This window comes from Brienomyrus brachyistius, chromosome 9 (genome assembly GCF_023856365.1).
Source record: "Brienomyrus brachyistius isolate T26 chromosome 9, BBRACH_0.4, whole genome shotgun sequence".
Lineage (NCBI taxonomy): Eukaryota > Metazoa > Chordata > Actinopteri > Osteoglossiformes > Mormyridae > Brienomyrus > Brienomyrus brachyistius.
In genome coordinates this window covers 8,513,436-8,525,760 of record NC_064541.1, presented here as the reverse complement: position 1 = coordinate 8,525,760, position 12,325 = coordinate 8,513,436, and the positions used below count along the sequence as shown (strand labels likewise).

The 12,325-nt window shown below is 44.7% G+C and overlaps 1 protein-coding gene across 1 annotated transcript in view; it reads left to right on the top strand.

The window, feature by feature from the left end:
* Positions 1 to 5: 5 nt before the first annotated feature.
* The window catches only part of LOC125748487 (T-cell differentiation antigen CD6-like), a 27,004-nt gene continuing 14,684 nt past the window's right edge, over positions 6 to 12,325 (top strand). The window contains exons 1-2 of the mRNA XM_049024681.1: positions 6 to 81; positions 11,616 to 11,668. The gene's annotated coding sequence lies outside the window, so the exon portion shown is untranslated. The remainder of the gene's footprint in view (positions 82 to 11,615; positions 11,669 to 12,325) is intronic.

Sequence of the window (12,325 nt, the reverse complement as noted above, 5' to 3'; positions counted from 1 at the left end):
GAGGGAAAGAGGTACAGTTCTCTATATAAATTTGAAAGGATTCAGAGAAGAAGAGCACAAGCTTCAACGACCACCTGAAATGTAACTCATGCATAAAGACTGATGTTCATCTCGCTCCTGAAAGTGGTCAGTCAGAGCTTCCGTGGCAGTTTGGTGTAACCGCTTTAGAAAGTCTTTGTTCCCCTGAATGATTTGTATCTGCTTCAGTTGTAGTTCAGCCATCCCACATGATTCTATTGTTACCTATTTGGGGTTAAAAAAAAAAATGGCGGAATCGAGTTGTCTGCCTGGTCCTGAAAACTGCAAATTGTCTTGTTGCTCATATTGAGCTGCTGCCTTGTAGCCTGTGGGTGGGAATAACTGTCAGCTGCAGGAAACTAACTAAATCGACCATTTCCTCTCCTGCCATGTTTTTTTTGGTTTCCTTTTAAATTATTTATATTCCTCTGGTTTACCACAATGGAGAAATAATTTTAATTTGTGATATTTAGACTGAAGCATTCATTTTCATGCACAATTAGGAAATATGTAAGTTATTAAGTGAAAGTAATAGTTACATCATCAGAAAATCATCCAGTTGACGTTGTATAACATTTTAGTGAGTGAATGAGTGTTTGCGTGTGTGTGTGTGTTTGCGTGTGTGTGAGGGAGAGACCTTAAAGTCAAGTCAAGTAGGTTTTATTGTCATTTCAACCATACACACAGTATACAGAGAAATGAGATAACGTTCCTCCAGGACCATGGGGCAACACAGAGCAGGACAAAACAGAGCGACATCATAAGTGCAAACAGGACAGCATAGCAGTACAGATTGACAAGACAGCATACAGTGCCAATTAACAGTGGTAACATTCTGGATACGGTATTTGTTACTGTATGGTAGCAGCGAAGGTTGTTTGTGCAAAAATGCTGTACAAAAATGCCGTGGTATAATAACAATAAATATTATATACAGATGTACAGATGTGTGGGGGGGATTGTGTTCAGTTCCGGTTGAGGAGTCTGATGGCCTGTGGGAAGAAGCTGTTCCCCATTCTGGCAGTGGAGGCCCGTCTGCTACGGAACCTTTTGCCAGATGGGAGGAGGGAGAAGAGTGTGTGTGAGGGGTCATCCACAATGCTGGTGGCTTTGCGGATGCTGCGTGTGGTGTAGATGTCCGTAATAGAGGGGAGAGAGACCCCAATGATCTTCTCGGCCGTCCTCACAATCCTCTGTAGGGTCTTGCGGTCCAAGACGCTGCAATTCCCGTACCAGGCTGTGATGCAGCCACAGAGAATGCTCTCTATGGTCCCTCTATAAAACATGGTGAGGATTGGGGGTGGAAGGTGCGCTCTCCTCAGTCTCCGCAGGAAGTAGAGACGCTGCTGGGCCTTCTTGGCAATGGAGCTGGTGTTGAGGGTCCACGTGAGGTTCTCCGTGATGTGGACACCGAGGAACTTGGTGCTCTGGACGATCTCCTCTGAGGAGCTGCCGATGCTCAGCGGGGAGTGATCTCTCTGTGCCCTCCTGAAGTCGACAACCACCTCCTTTGTTTTGTCCACGTTCAGGGAGAGATTGTTGGCTCTGCACCAGTCCGTCAGCCGTCACACCTCTCTGTAGGCTACCTCATCTTTCCCACTGATCAGACCCACCACAGTTGTGTCATCGACAAACTTAATTATGTGGTTTGAGCTGTGCATTGCTGCACAGTCATGGGTCAACAGCGTGAAAAGTAGAGGGCTGAGCACACAACCCTGGGGGGCTCCCGTGTTCAGCGTGATGGTGCTGGAGATGTTGCTCCCTATCCTGACTGACTGAGGCCTCCCAGTCAGGAAGTCCAGGACCCAGTTGCAGAGAGAGGTATTTAAGCCCAGCAGTCTCAGCTTCCCGATCAGATGCTGAGGAACGATGGTGTTGAATGCTGAGCTGAAGTCTATGAACAGCATTCTAACATAAGTGTCCTTTTTGTCTAGATGGGTGAGGGCGTCGTCCGTAGAGCGGTTGGGACGGTATGCAAACTGCAGGGGGTCCAGTGAAGGTGGCAGTAGGGACTTGATGTGCCTCATGACGAGCCTCTCGAAGCACTTCATGATGATGGGTGTGAATGCAACGGGACGATAGTCATTGAGGCGGGAAACTGAAGACTTCTTTGGCATGGGGATGATGGTGGCGGTTTTGAAGCATGTTGGGATGACTGTGGTGCTCAGAGAGATGTTGAAGATGTTTGTGAGAACATCAGCCAGCTGTTCTGCACATCCTCTGAGCACACAACCAGGGATGTTGTCTGGTTCAGCAGCTTTCCGCGGGTTGACTCTAAGCAGAGTTTTCCTCACATCAGCCGCGGTCAGACAGAGCACCTGGTCGTTGGGAGGTGGGATGGACTTCCTCACTGCCATGCTGTTTTGGGCTTCAAGCCGTGCGTAGAAGCTATTCAGCACGTCTGGAAGGGAGGCCTCACCGTCACAGGCAGGTGGAGATGCCCTGTAGTTGGTGATGCCCTGGATGCCCTGCCACATGCGCCGAACATCCCCAGTGTCTTTGAAGTGGCTGTGTAGTATCTGGGCGTGGGCACGCTTCGCCACTCTGATGGCCCTGGACAGGTTGGCCCTCGCTGTTCTCAGGGGAGCCTGGTCACCTGATTTTAAAGCGGTGTCACGGGTTCTCAGCAGCGTGCGCACCTCCGTAGTCATCCAGGGCTTCCGGTTGGAGCGTGTTATGATGTTCTTGGAGATGGTGACATCCTCAATGCACTTGCTGATGTAGCCAGTGACCGAGGTCGTGTACTCCTCCAGGTTAGCAGAGTCACCGTAGGTTGCCGCCTCCCTGAACATGTCCCAGTCAGTGCGCTCAAAACAGTCTTGAAGAGCAGAGATGGCTCCTGGGGGCCAGATCTTTGTCTGCTTCTGGACGGGTTTGACGCGTCTGACGAGAGGTCTGTAGGCTGTGATGAGCATGACTGACACGTGATCAGAAAATGTGGTGCAAAGTGGTGCATCAAATTTGTTTTATGTGAAATATTGAGAAAAAAAGCTCTTAGTTTCCTACTTGCATGCAGTCTCTCAATCTCAAATTCTCTATTCAATCAAAATCAATATATTGTATGGGAGTTCTACAGAAGGCCCTTGACACTGGTCTTCATGTCCAATGAAAGTGAAAGAACTCTTGTGAAATTCTGGATGAGTGGCAACAGGGGGGGGGTTGGACGGCTCAAAGTACAATGGAGCCACCTGATGTTGAAATAAGCCATTTGATGAAGCCTACATAGATCTCTGGGTGCTGAGAGCGGGGAAAACCATGAGCCGCACTCACCAGACGGCCACAGACGTAATAGGCCTGCTGTGTGATTGGCCTGCTGTGTGATCTTGTGAAGGTCTGTTACCTTGGTCAGACGTGTTTGGTGCCACTAAATGCTGAGATACTCATGGAAGGTTCCTGTTTTTGGAAGTAATGCTGAATATGGTAACAGGAAGTCTGCTGTGGCATGAAATGAAAGAGGGAAGCACTGGTAGTCCACCTTACTCCACAGCTGACAGTTGTGTCTGAAATGCACTAATCTCCGCCTTGATGAGTGTCTGCCACAGTGTTGCTTTGGAGCACTTGAGTGTTTCATTCAGCTCTCCATGTAAATTTTAAAGGATTCAGAGAAGAAGAGCACAAGCTTCAACGACCACCTGAAATGTAAGTGATGCATAAAGACTGATGTTCATCTCGCTCCTGAAAGCGGTCAGTCAGAGCTTCGGAAAGTCTTTGTTCCCCTGAATGATTTGTATCTGCTTCAGTTGTAGTTCAGCCATCCCACATGATTCTATTGTTACCTATTTGGGGTAAAAAATAAATAAATGGCGGAATCGATTTGTCTGCCTGGTCCTGAAAACTGCAAATTGTCTTGTTGCTCATATTGAGCTGCTGCCTTGTAGCCTGTGGCTGGGAATAACTGTCAGCTGCAGGAAACTAACTAAATCGACTATTTCCTCTCCTGCCATGTTTTTTTTGGTTTCCTTTGGTTACAACATATTTTACCACAATGGAGAAATAATTTTAATTTATGATACTTAGACTGAAGCATTCATTTTCATGCGCAATTAGGAAATATGTAAGTTATTAAGTGAAAGTAATAGTTGCATTATCAGAAAATCATCCAGTTGTATCTTTTTTTTTTTTGTGAAATCTAGCGGTAACTTTAACATCCATCACTTTTAGTAACAAGTTTCAAAAACGGTTACTTTTATAAATAAAAATGCTGTTTTCTGCAGCATGGTTGAGTTCCGGTGATGTATTTTTATCTCAGAAACTGTTAACTTTGACAGCATGTTTTGATTTAGTTTTAGTCAGTTCTTTGACAAAAAAACAGTTTTAGCTGTTTTAGTCTTCTGATTTTTTTTTGGTTTTTGTTTGTCTAGTTTGTTGACAAATTACAGAATATTTAGTCGACTAAATCTACAGTACATGTAGGCAAATGAAACTAACAGGATTAGTCATAGTCTATCACACACATGCACACACATGCACGCACATATTAGTCTACCTCAATCAATTCTTAATTCCTGAAGGAAACATCCTTAAAGCCGTCATTATAGTGTGACATTAGGTTTGAATGAAGTGTTTAAGGACATAGACTTAACTGTTGTAATGAGGAACATTCCAATTCTTAAATGCCTTTATATGAACTTTATCACTAAATATAAATAAAACCAAAATTTAATTTCAAACAAAATGTTTTCATATTAACACATCTTCATATTGTTAAGAATAAACTTGTATCCTCTTTCAAAAACACGAGCAGGAGAGGAGGCAAACAAACGTGGATCGTTCAGCTAATAGACTAAAATGGAAAGGAACAAGATTGCGACTGGATTGCTAGCATTGGTCAGCTGGCAGTGTGAGATTTTCAATTCAAGACAAATTTTCACAAGCACTTATATGTATTTAAGAGTTTTATTGCCTTGTCAATAATCTGTAGGGTTTGCAAACTACCTAAAGCTTTTGATATGGCTAATTTTAGGTTTATAATGGAATAATATAGATTTGCCGTAAGATTTCTTGCGTGAGTTGGAAAGCGTGAGTCATGCCAGATGGCAGCACTGGGTCACGGGTGATTAAAAACCAGGAGCACAGAACCTACTGTCACGGGTCGTGGGCAGCGATCGCGAGCAGAGCGGCGATCGTGCGGATAAGGAGTGGAAGGAGCAGGCAGGCAAGCGGGATACGGGGAAAACGGGGTTTTAATAAAGGAAAGGGGAGCAGGAGACATGGAACGCCACTAACATCAATGACGGACGAAGGACTCAGGTAAGACACGGACTGAAATAGACAGGACTGAGCAAATGAACTGGATACAGCTGGGTACAATCGGGAGAAAACACGTGGGTAATCAGGGGGCGTGGCACACAGGAGGAGCGGACGAGCCGGGCATGACACCTACGAATGGGCCGGGACACAAGCAAGATCGACGTGAAGGCCACGACTAATGAGGGAGCAAAACAAGAGGCAGCTGTAGTGAATCACACAAGGGCAGGAATGTGAAACATTGTAAGACAAATGTGAAACAAGATCAGCATTATGCTGACCAACAGGGCGGAGTGGAGCAGGATTCTGCCTGATGTGATGATTTCCGGATGCTGTCCAAACTAGTGTTATCCAATTACAAGCATGCATGCACGTTTTTAAAATTGCACTACTGCATTCATACTTTTTATTTGTTGGCAAACCGCTTAATTAAGTTCTGCAAAGAGCATCACATCACTCATTGTCCAGTTGTCTCTCTGTAGTATTCTCATTTGGTTTATTTTTCAACAGTGATTTTAAAAGCATTTGTCATTAAAGCTTTTGTTCCATTATCGTCACAGAAAAAACGTCTGAGCATTTTTCGTCTTCCTTTCTAAGCAGTCTTAAAATTAAGACCTGACTGATTATTTGTGACATGACTTTCTTTGCGATATGACTCCTACTGCTTGGTGTGCACACCGAGAAAACAGGAACTCCCCCAGTCTTCGGTCCTGCTGGAGTTTCCTTGTTTATGGGGTGTTTATGCTGCAACATGCTTGTCCCTCTATGTTACCAAGGTAAAAATGAGCATCTGCCCAACAGCCACTGTTTTTGCCACACCATACAGGAGCTTCCTGTACCAGAAAGGTTGGCTGGCAGTGTGGAGTTCAGACATGGACACATTTCCATATTTCTATTCTCCCGTGACTGTATATTGCCATATTAAGTGTAAATCTGTTTTACCCACAGCTGATGCCTTTCAGGTGAGCGAACTGCCATACACCTCACAAAAGCCTTGATGGCTGCTTCTCGTCAGTTTTGGTCTCTGCGGTTTCCTGCTCTGACCAGAAATAGCGCAGCAAACCAGACAAGCAGAACATGAGTGTCTCCAGAGACCCTATGTTACTGAGGATGACCAAGGTCTCATGTGAGTGGCATCAACATGAGGGGGAAAGTGCTGTTATTCAGCCCCGGCTTCAAAAATGCAGGTGCTATTGAAATGCTTCCCTTACCCATAACACTTAGTGGCCTTTGATTGACATGTCTCAACTTGTTCTTACTGGACTATCTGATAACATGATACGTACCACCATAGAAATTTTGGGGGAAAATGTATTAGTTGAGGAAATGCAGACAGCTGGGGCTAGAAGCAAACCCACAAGGCTTCCTGTTGAGCTTTTGTGCAGCATCAACCTGCTTTCAGGGGGTGGTAACTTGTCATTCAGTTCCTGGCTTCCAGGCATGAAAAGTCCAAATAATGAGACCCCATTTCATGGATCACCCATTTCCGCCCTGGATGTGTTACCAGTATATGCACATATGCTCCAGGGAAGGCGCTGCTTCCAGCTCCCGCACACTCTGCTGCCCTCTCAGTGGACTGTTCCGCTCCTCCAGCCCTTCCTAGGGTGACGGCCCACCATCTCTGACACCTTTTACTGCATCTGTTTGGCAGTTAGAGGAAGTCTGTGGTTAAAAACGTTGGTTGATCAGTTCAAAGAACAGGTTTATAGCCACAATAACTCTGCAGGAACCTATCGATAACGGCAGGTGTGTGCTAGAGTTACTGCCTGTAATTTTCTCTTATTATATAATTTTTTGGACTTGTTCTCTAAGACAGTGCAATCAAGGCTTTCTTAAAGGAGTCAAATCTCAATTTATATAATCTACTTTTAGGCCTGTGTGAAACCTTCCGGTGTCAGAAATGTCCACGTTTTACCAGAAGCTGTTTATCTTTGCACAATCCAACAATGTTCAGATGCCACCATAGCAGTGAAACAACATTTGGCAGAATGATGAATGACTTGCTCCTGTCCTCTGACTCTGGTAATGAAAAATGCCATAGAATGAAAATCTGACTTTACCTTGGCATTGTTGTTCTGTCTCTCAAATATAAACCCTGATTTTGTAAAAGAAGGTGGTAAAACGGGTTTATTCAAAAATCCAGGACTGTTATGTAACAGTATTAACCACATCCCCAAATTTAACACACACCAGCCCAGTAAACCTGCACAAGCTGCAGTATTTATCTTCTCCCTCAAGGAGCATCAGTGCCTGGTTTCCACAAGAGCACCTGGCGCGGAAAAAAATATATACTGACAGCGATTTATGTAAGGTGATTTATTATTAGCTATAGTAGGCTAAGAAAGTAAAGCCCTATTCGGGGTTACATTCTCCGAAACCTCCAGCTGAGTCCCACATCAACTACTCGCACATCCATGGAGAAATCGTTACACTTGCATACATACATACACATATAGGTATACGTCCACACACACAAACACACACACACACACACACACACAACCAATAGTACACACATGCTTGTTTAATGATAAGTTGTTGTAAATGTGTATTATGTGGTGGTTGATGTTGCTGTTGTTACTGTTGTATCACGGTTGCGGCTGCAGTTGTTATCGATGTTATTGCTGTTACTGTCGCTGTTGCCGCTCGTTGCTTTATGAATTGAGTTATGCAAATAGAGGAGCATTCGGACCACTTCTTGCTGATCCTGTGAACTCAGTTTACCACGCGCTATGACAGTACAGCAGGCCCCCCACGCCGGGGTTTCCCAACCTGCTCCTTGGGCACCCACAGACAGTCTACGTTCTACACAGTTCTACACTGCTCTAGATGGTCCTGGATGGTGCCTTGTCAGTCTCTGTCCTGGCACATTAATTCTTATGTGTGATTGTCCTGTGTGGGTCATAGCTGTGCTGCTTCCACATCCAGCACATTCAGTAAGGAGTCACATTGGCCCCATCTTAGAAAATGATATCCACCGTGTCCATATACCAATGTCACTCACACAGAAATTTAACTAAAGGCCCAGAAAATCACCCAAAGAGCTGTGGGTAAATCCTACTGCGCTGCTGGTCGCCTCGATGATTGCTTGAGTGGCGGTTGTTGTGTGGGCCAGAATAAGAGCCGTGCTTGCAGTCAGAGGAGAAAACACATTTATCAGATTCCTCAGCAGGTATTACATAAACACAGTACTACAGCTCGTCCCCCTGCCTGTCTGGGGTTAGGAATGAGTCTCACCGCTTCAGTGCGCTGCTTTGGATGGAAGCACTTACTGAAAAACCAGGATTGTACAGTAAAGAAAAGCCACGTTGTGTGTGATTCCTGAGCCTCGGTGCTGCATTGCCACTGATTTTTCAAGCTAACGTTTCCTCTTGGTAAAATTTCTGCTCTCTCTGAGGAAAAAGCAGCTGTAGTTTTTGTTATCTTGTGAAAAGACTAGATTGAAAACAGTCAGAAAGGCCAGTATCGAGAAAGGGGGCCGGTGCGATTCTGTTCTCCCTGGGTGATCGCTATGGCCAGAAATAACTGATGAATGTGACTTGTGCTGCCATCACACCTGTGGCTAGGAACTGACCGTCAGGTGGGCTTGTTCTTCTGTGGAATGTCGTCATTATTAATGTTATTACTACGCACTCACACATGGCATCTTTCCTTTTGGGGAAAATAGAAGCAAAAATGAGGATGGAACAGTTTCCAGTTACAGAGCCTGAGATGCCTGCTGGATCTGCAGAGGATCCCCCAGCAGTGTCAGCGTTCACTGGGCTCCGTGAGTCACACTCACTGCCGGGGATGCGGCACCTTTCTCGCGTTGATGCCCGTCATGTCCATAGCCAGAAATACATTTTGTGGGGGGTGGGGGGGGGGTTACATGCCTGATGCCCATGGCGATCAGGATACCGGCACAGCACTATCGCTGCTGATTCAGGAAACAGCTGCCCCGTGAAATTCCAGTGTGCAGGTGGGGGCTAATACTCCACAGAGAGCTGAAAGAAGACGACATCCAGAGGAGGAATCGCCTCTGCAGCCGAAAGTGGTCCCACATGACCCAAGACGTTCTAAACGCTCTCAGTATGGCAACCCCTACATGCCCCACAATTACAATTTACCACAGCCAACAGTAATTACTGATGGGAAGGATGCCCAGCCACAGAAAGTCCTACAGGCGAAGGGTTCTGGGTAAGTGTGGGGGTGAAATTGAGGTTAGATTTAATTGACTGGCATCCTGCTTTATCTATGCGTCTTTATGTAGAGCTGAGGAGCACAGTATGGGGGCTAAACTCGTTACTCATACTCACAATCCGCCAGCAGGTGGCGATATACATCTACATTTACTTGCTTATCTTACTATTTTTTTCACACATGATATAGGGGGAATTTATGGAGCAGCTCAAGTTAAAACCTGCAGCAGACTTCGTGCTCTTAACCAGTGGGCTGTCCACTTTCCTATCAGAGACACACAACACGCAACAATGCAGCTTCCTAACTGGAGGCTGTTATTGCTGCTTCCCGGCTTAACATCCTTCTTCTTAGTTGGTAGAAAAATTGACACCACTTTACAGTAAATACATATGACTGGAAACGCATGTTTTTCATATGCCACTGAATTTTCATTGGATTAGATTTCCTGGGTGTGGGCAAGTTAAGATGTTTCTTTGTTCAAGCTCTGGGCAACATAACAGGTCAAGCATTGTGCCTTTTTACAACTATGATTAAGCAAATACTTTATGAACAGACTGATAATTTACAAGACTTACTGACAAAGACCTGGATTTTCTTATGGATTACTTGTCCCCACTAAGATTAAGGTGGAGCACCTGGCTTCCATTTTGGCTGCACCAATTTCACACTCATTCACTAATGTTGGTACAGGCAAGGAAACTGGCAAAAGCAGACCTCTATTAACTTCCTGGAAAAACAAAAATGGAAGGATCTGGAAATTACTGTCTTCACCGAACTCATAACATGAATATATTATTATATTAACTGCCATTGAAGCATCAATGAATTCCAAAATCTTCTGTATGGAAGAGCTGCCTCATAGGAACCATTCATTTTCCAATCCGTTTATCCTACTGGGTCACGGGGGGTCCGGAGCCTATCGCGGAAGCAATGGGCACAAGGCAGGGAACAACCCAGGATGGGGGGCCAGCCCATCGCAGGGCACACTCACACACCATTCACACACACATGCAGACTGTAGGGGGAAACCGGAGTACCCAGAGGAAACCCCACAACAAAACACACATGTGACCCAGGCAGAGACTCGAAGCCGGGTCCCAGAGATGTGAGGCAACAGTGCTAACCACTGCACCACCATGCCGCCCCTCATAGGAACCAAAATATAGGAAATGTCTTTTATGAACATTAATAAATGGTGAATGGTATTTCAGCAGGGAAATCCAGTCAGGAAGGCCAGGGTATTTGATCCCTAGTCAAATTAGAAATCTATACATATGAATTATTAACTCCAACTGAAGGGACTGTCAGTCTCCCTCCCTGCTCTTGTGGCAACAGCAATTTGCAGTTATCTTTTATAACCATTTCAGAGGACGGCTGTAATGGAACGAGTTCTGAATTCAGCTTCGTAACTGGGACTTGTCAAAAGAAAAAAAAAATAGAAGACAGATTAAATTCTTCAGTTTTTTAGATCTCATTACAAAGAAGAAATACAGACTGGACATATAATTTTGTGAAAACAAGTGATTTCATATTTGACAACTCTTTCATGAAGTAACAAGTAATAAAATGAGGTAAAACAGATAAGCTTAAAAAGAATCACAGTAATTAAGCATGAAAACGAAAACAAGCGGTTTAAACTGTAAAGGTGTGAATTAAATAACAGCTGGTAAACTGAAAAAAAATATGGACAAATGACTCTGGTGGTATAATCGCACCAAGCTGTGAATTACGTAACAATCATTTAAAAACTGCCACGCTATTCATACTGTATTATAAATGACCATCGTCAAGTATAAATTAAGGATAAACACACCTAGCTGTTGGGAATGACGTAACGGACGACTGGGAATGACCTGAGTAAAGCTGCAGCGACCTCTGCTGGAAGAATACGGTACTGTAGCTGCCATATTCAAATGACCTGCCTCCATCCAGAAACTACAGCCGATGCCAAATATGCTTATTAGGGAAATCTCTGAAACAGCAGCTCCTATACTAGGCGAAAACAAAGGTAATAAATAGCTGGTTTTCATTACTCTTACACGCATGGAATAATATTGTAATGCTGGTATATGGCCATTAAAATAATGGTGACATGAGACTTTGAGCAGTCTGTCATTTTCACTAATCCTCACCGTAATGTAAAGCAGACTTTGTTTGTCTCTGTCTTTCAGTACCTGCTCACTAGCGCCACCCTGGACACTGTTTGCTGTGAGTGTTGCAGCAGGTGAGGGAAGTCTATATAAATCATGTCTGTGACCAAGATGTCCGCTGCACTGCTCATATGCAGGACTCACGGGAGTCATTAGATAACGGGGGGCCATCAAGTGACCCACCTTTCTCATCTCCTGTCACCCTTATGGGCTCCAAAGCCACTGTACAGAGAGAAACACTCAGTCCCCAGGTTGCAGTTACCTTCAGGACAGCAGAACTGGGTCTGGAAAGTTTGCTGGTAAGAGCTGTATCCGCAAAGGAGCAGCTGGTCTGGTCTGTGGCACCACAAGCCAGTGACCCATGCGTGCTGCTCTACTTCATTCAGCAAGTCCGTGGGGTCTGTGGTTATGTGTCTAACCTGAAGCACACCTGCACAACCAGACATAATGAGCCCAATCAGCCAAATCAGGACACACAAACACCATGATTATGAGGGATCTGAAATACGATTTGCGGCCTCAAAGAGCATCAGCTCATAGCCGATACTGTGTAAAGCCTTTTCAAAGGAAATAACTAATGATGCTACTATTATGCCTGGTTTTAATGGCTCCTGTGGCATTTCAGAAGGCCGTGAATGCTCTTTGTTTTTTTTTGTTTTGTCTTAAAACTTTTTCATTGGACCCAAATAATCAAGTCTCACGGCTTTTATAAACGGCAGCAGCTATACATG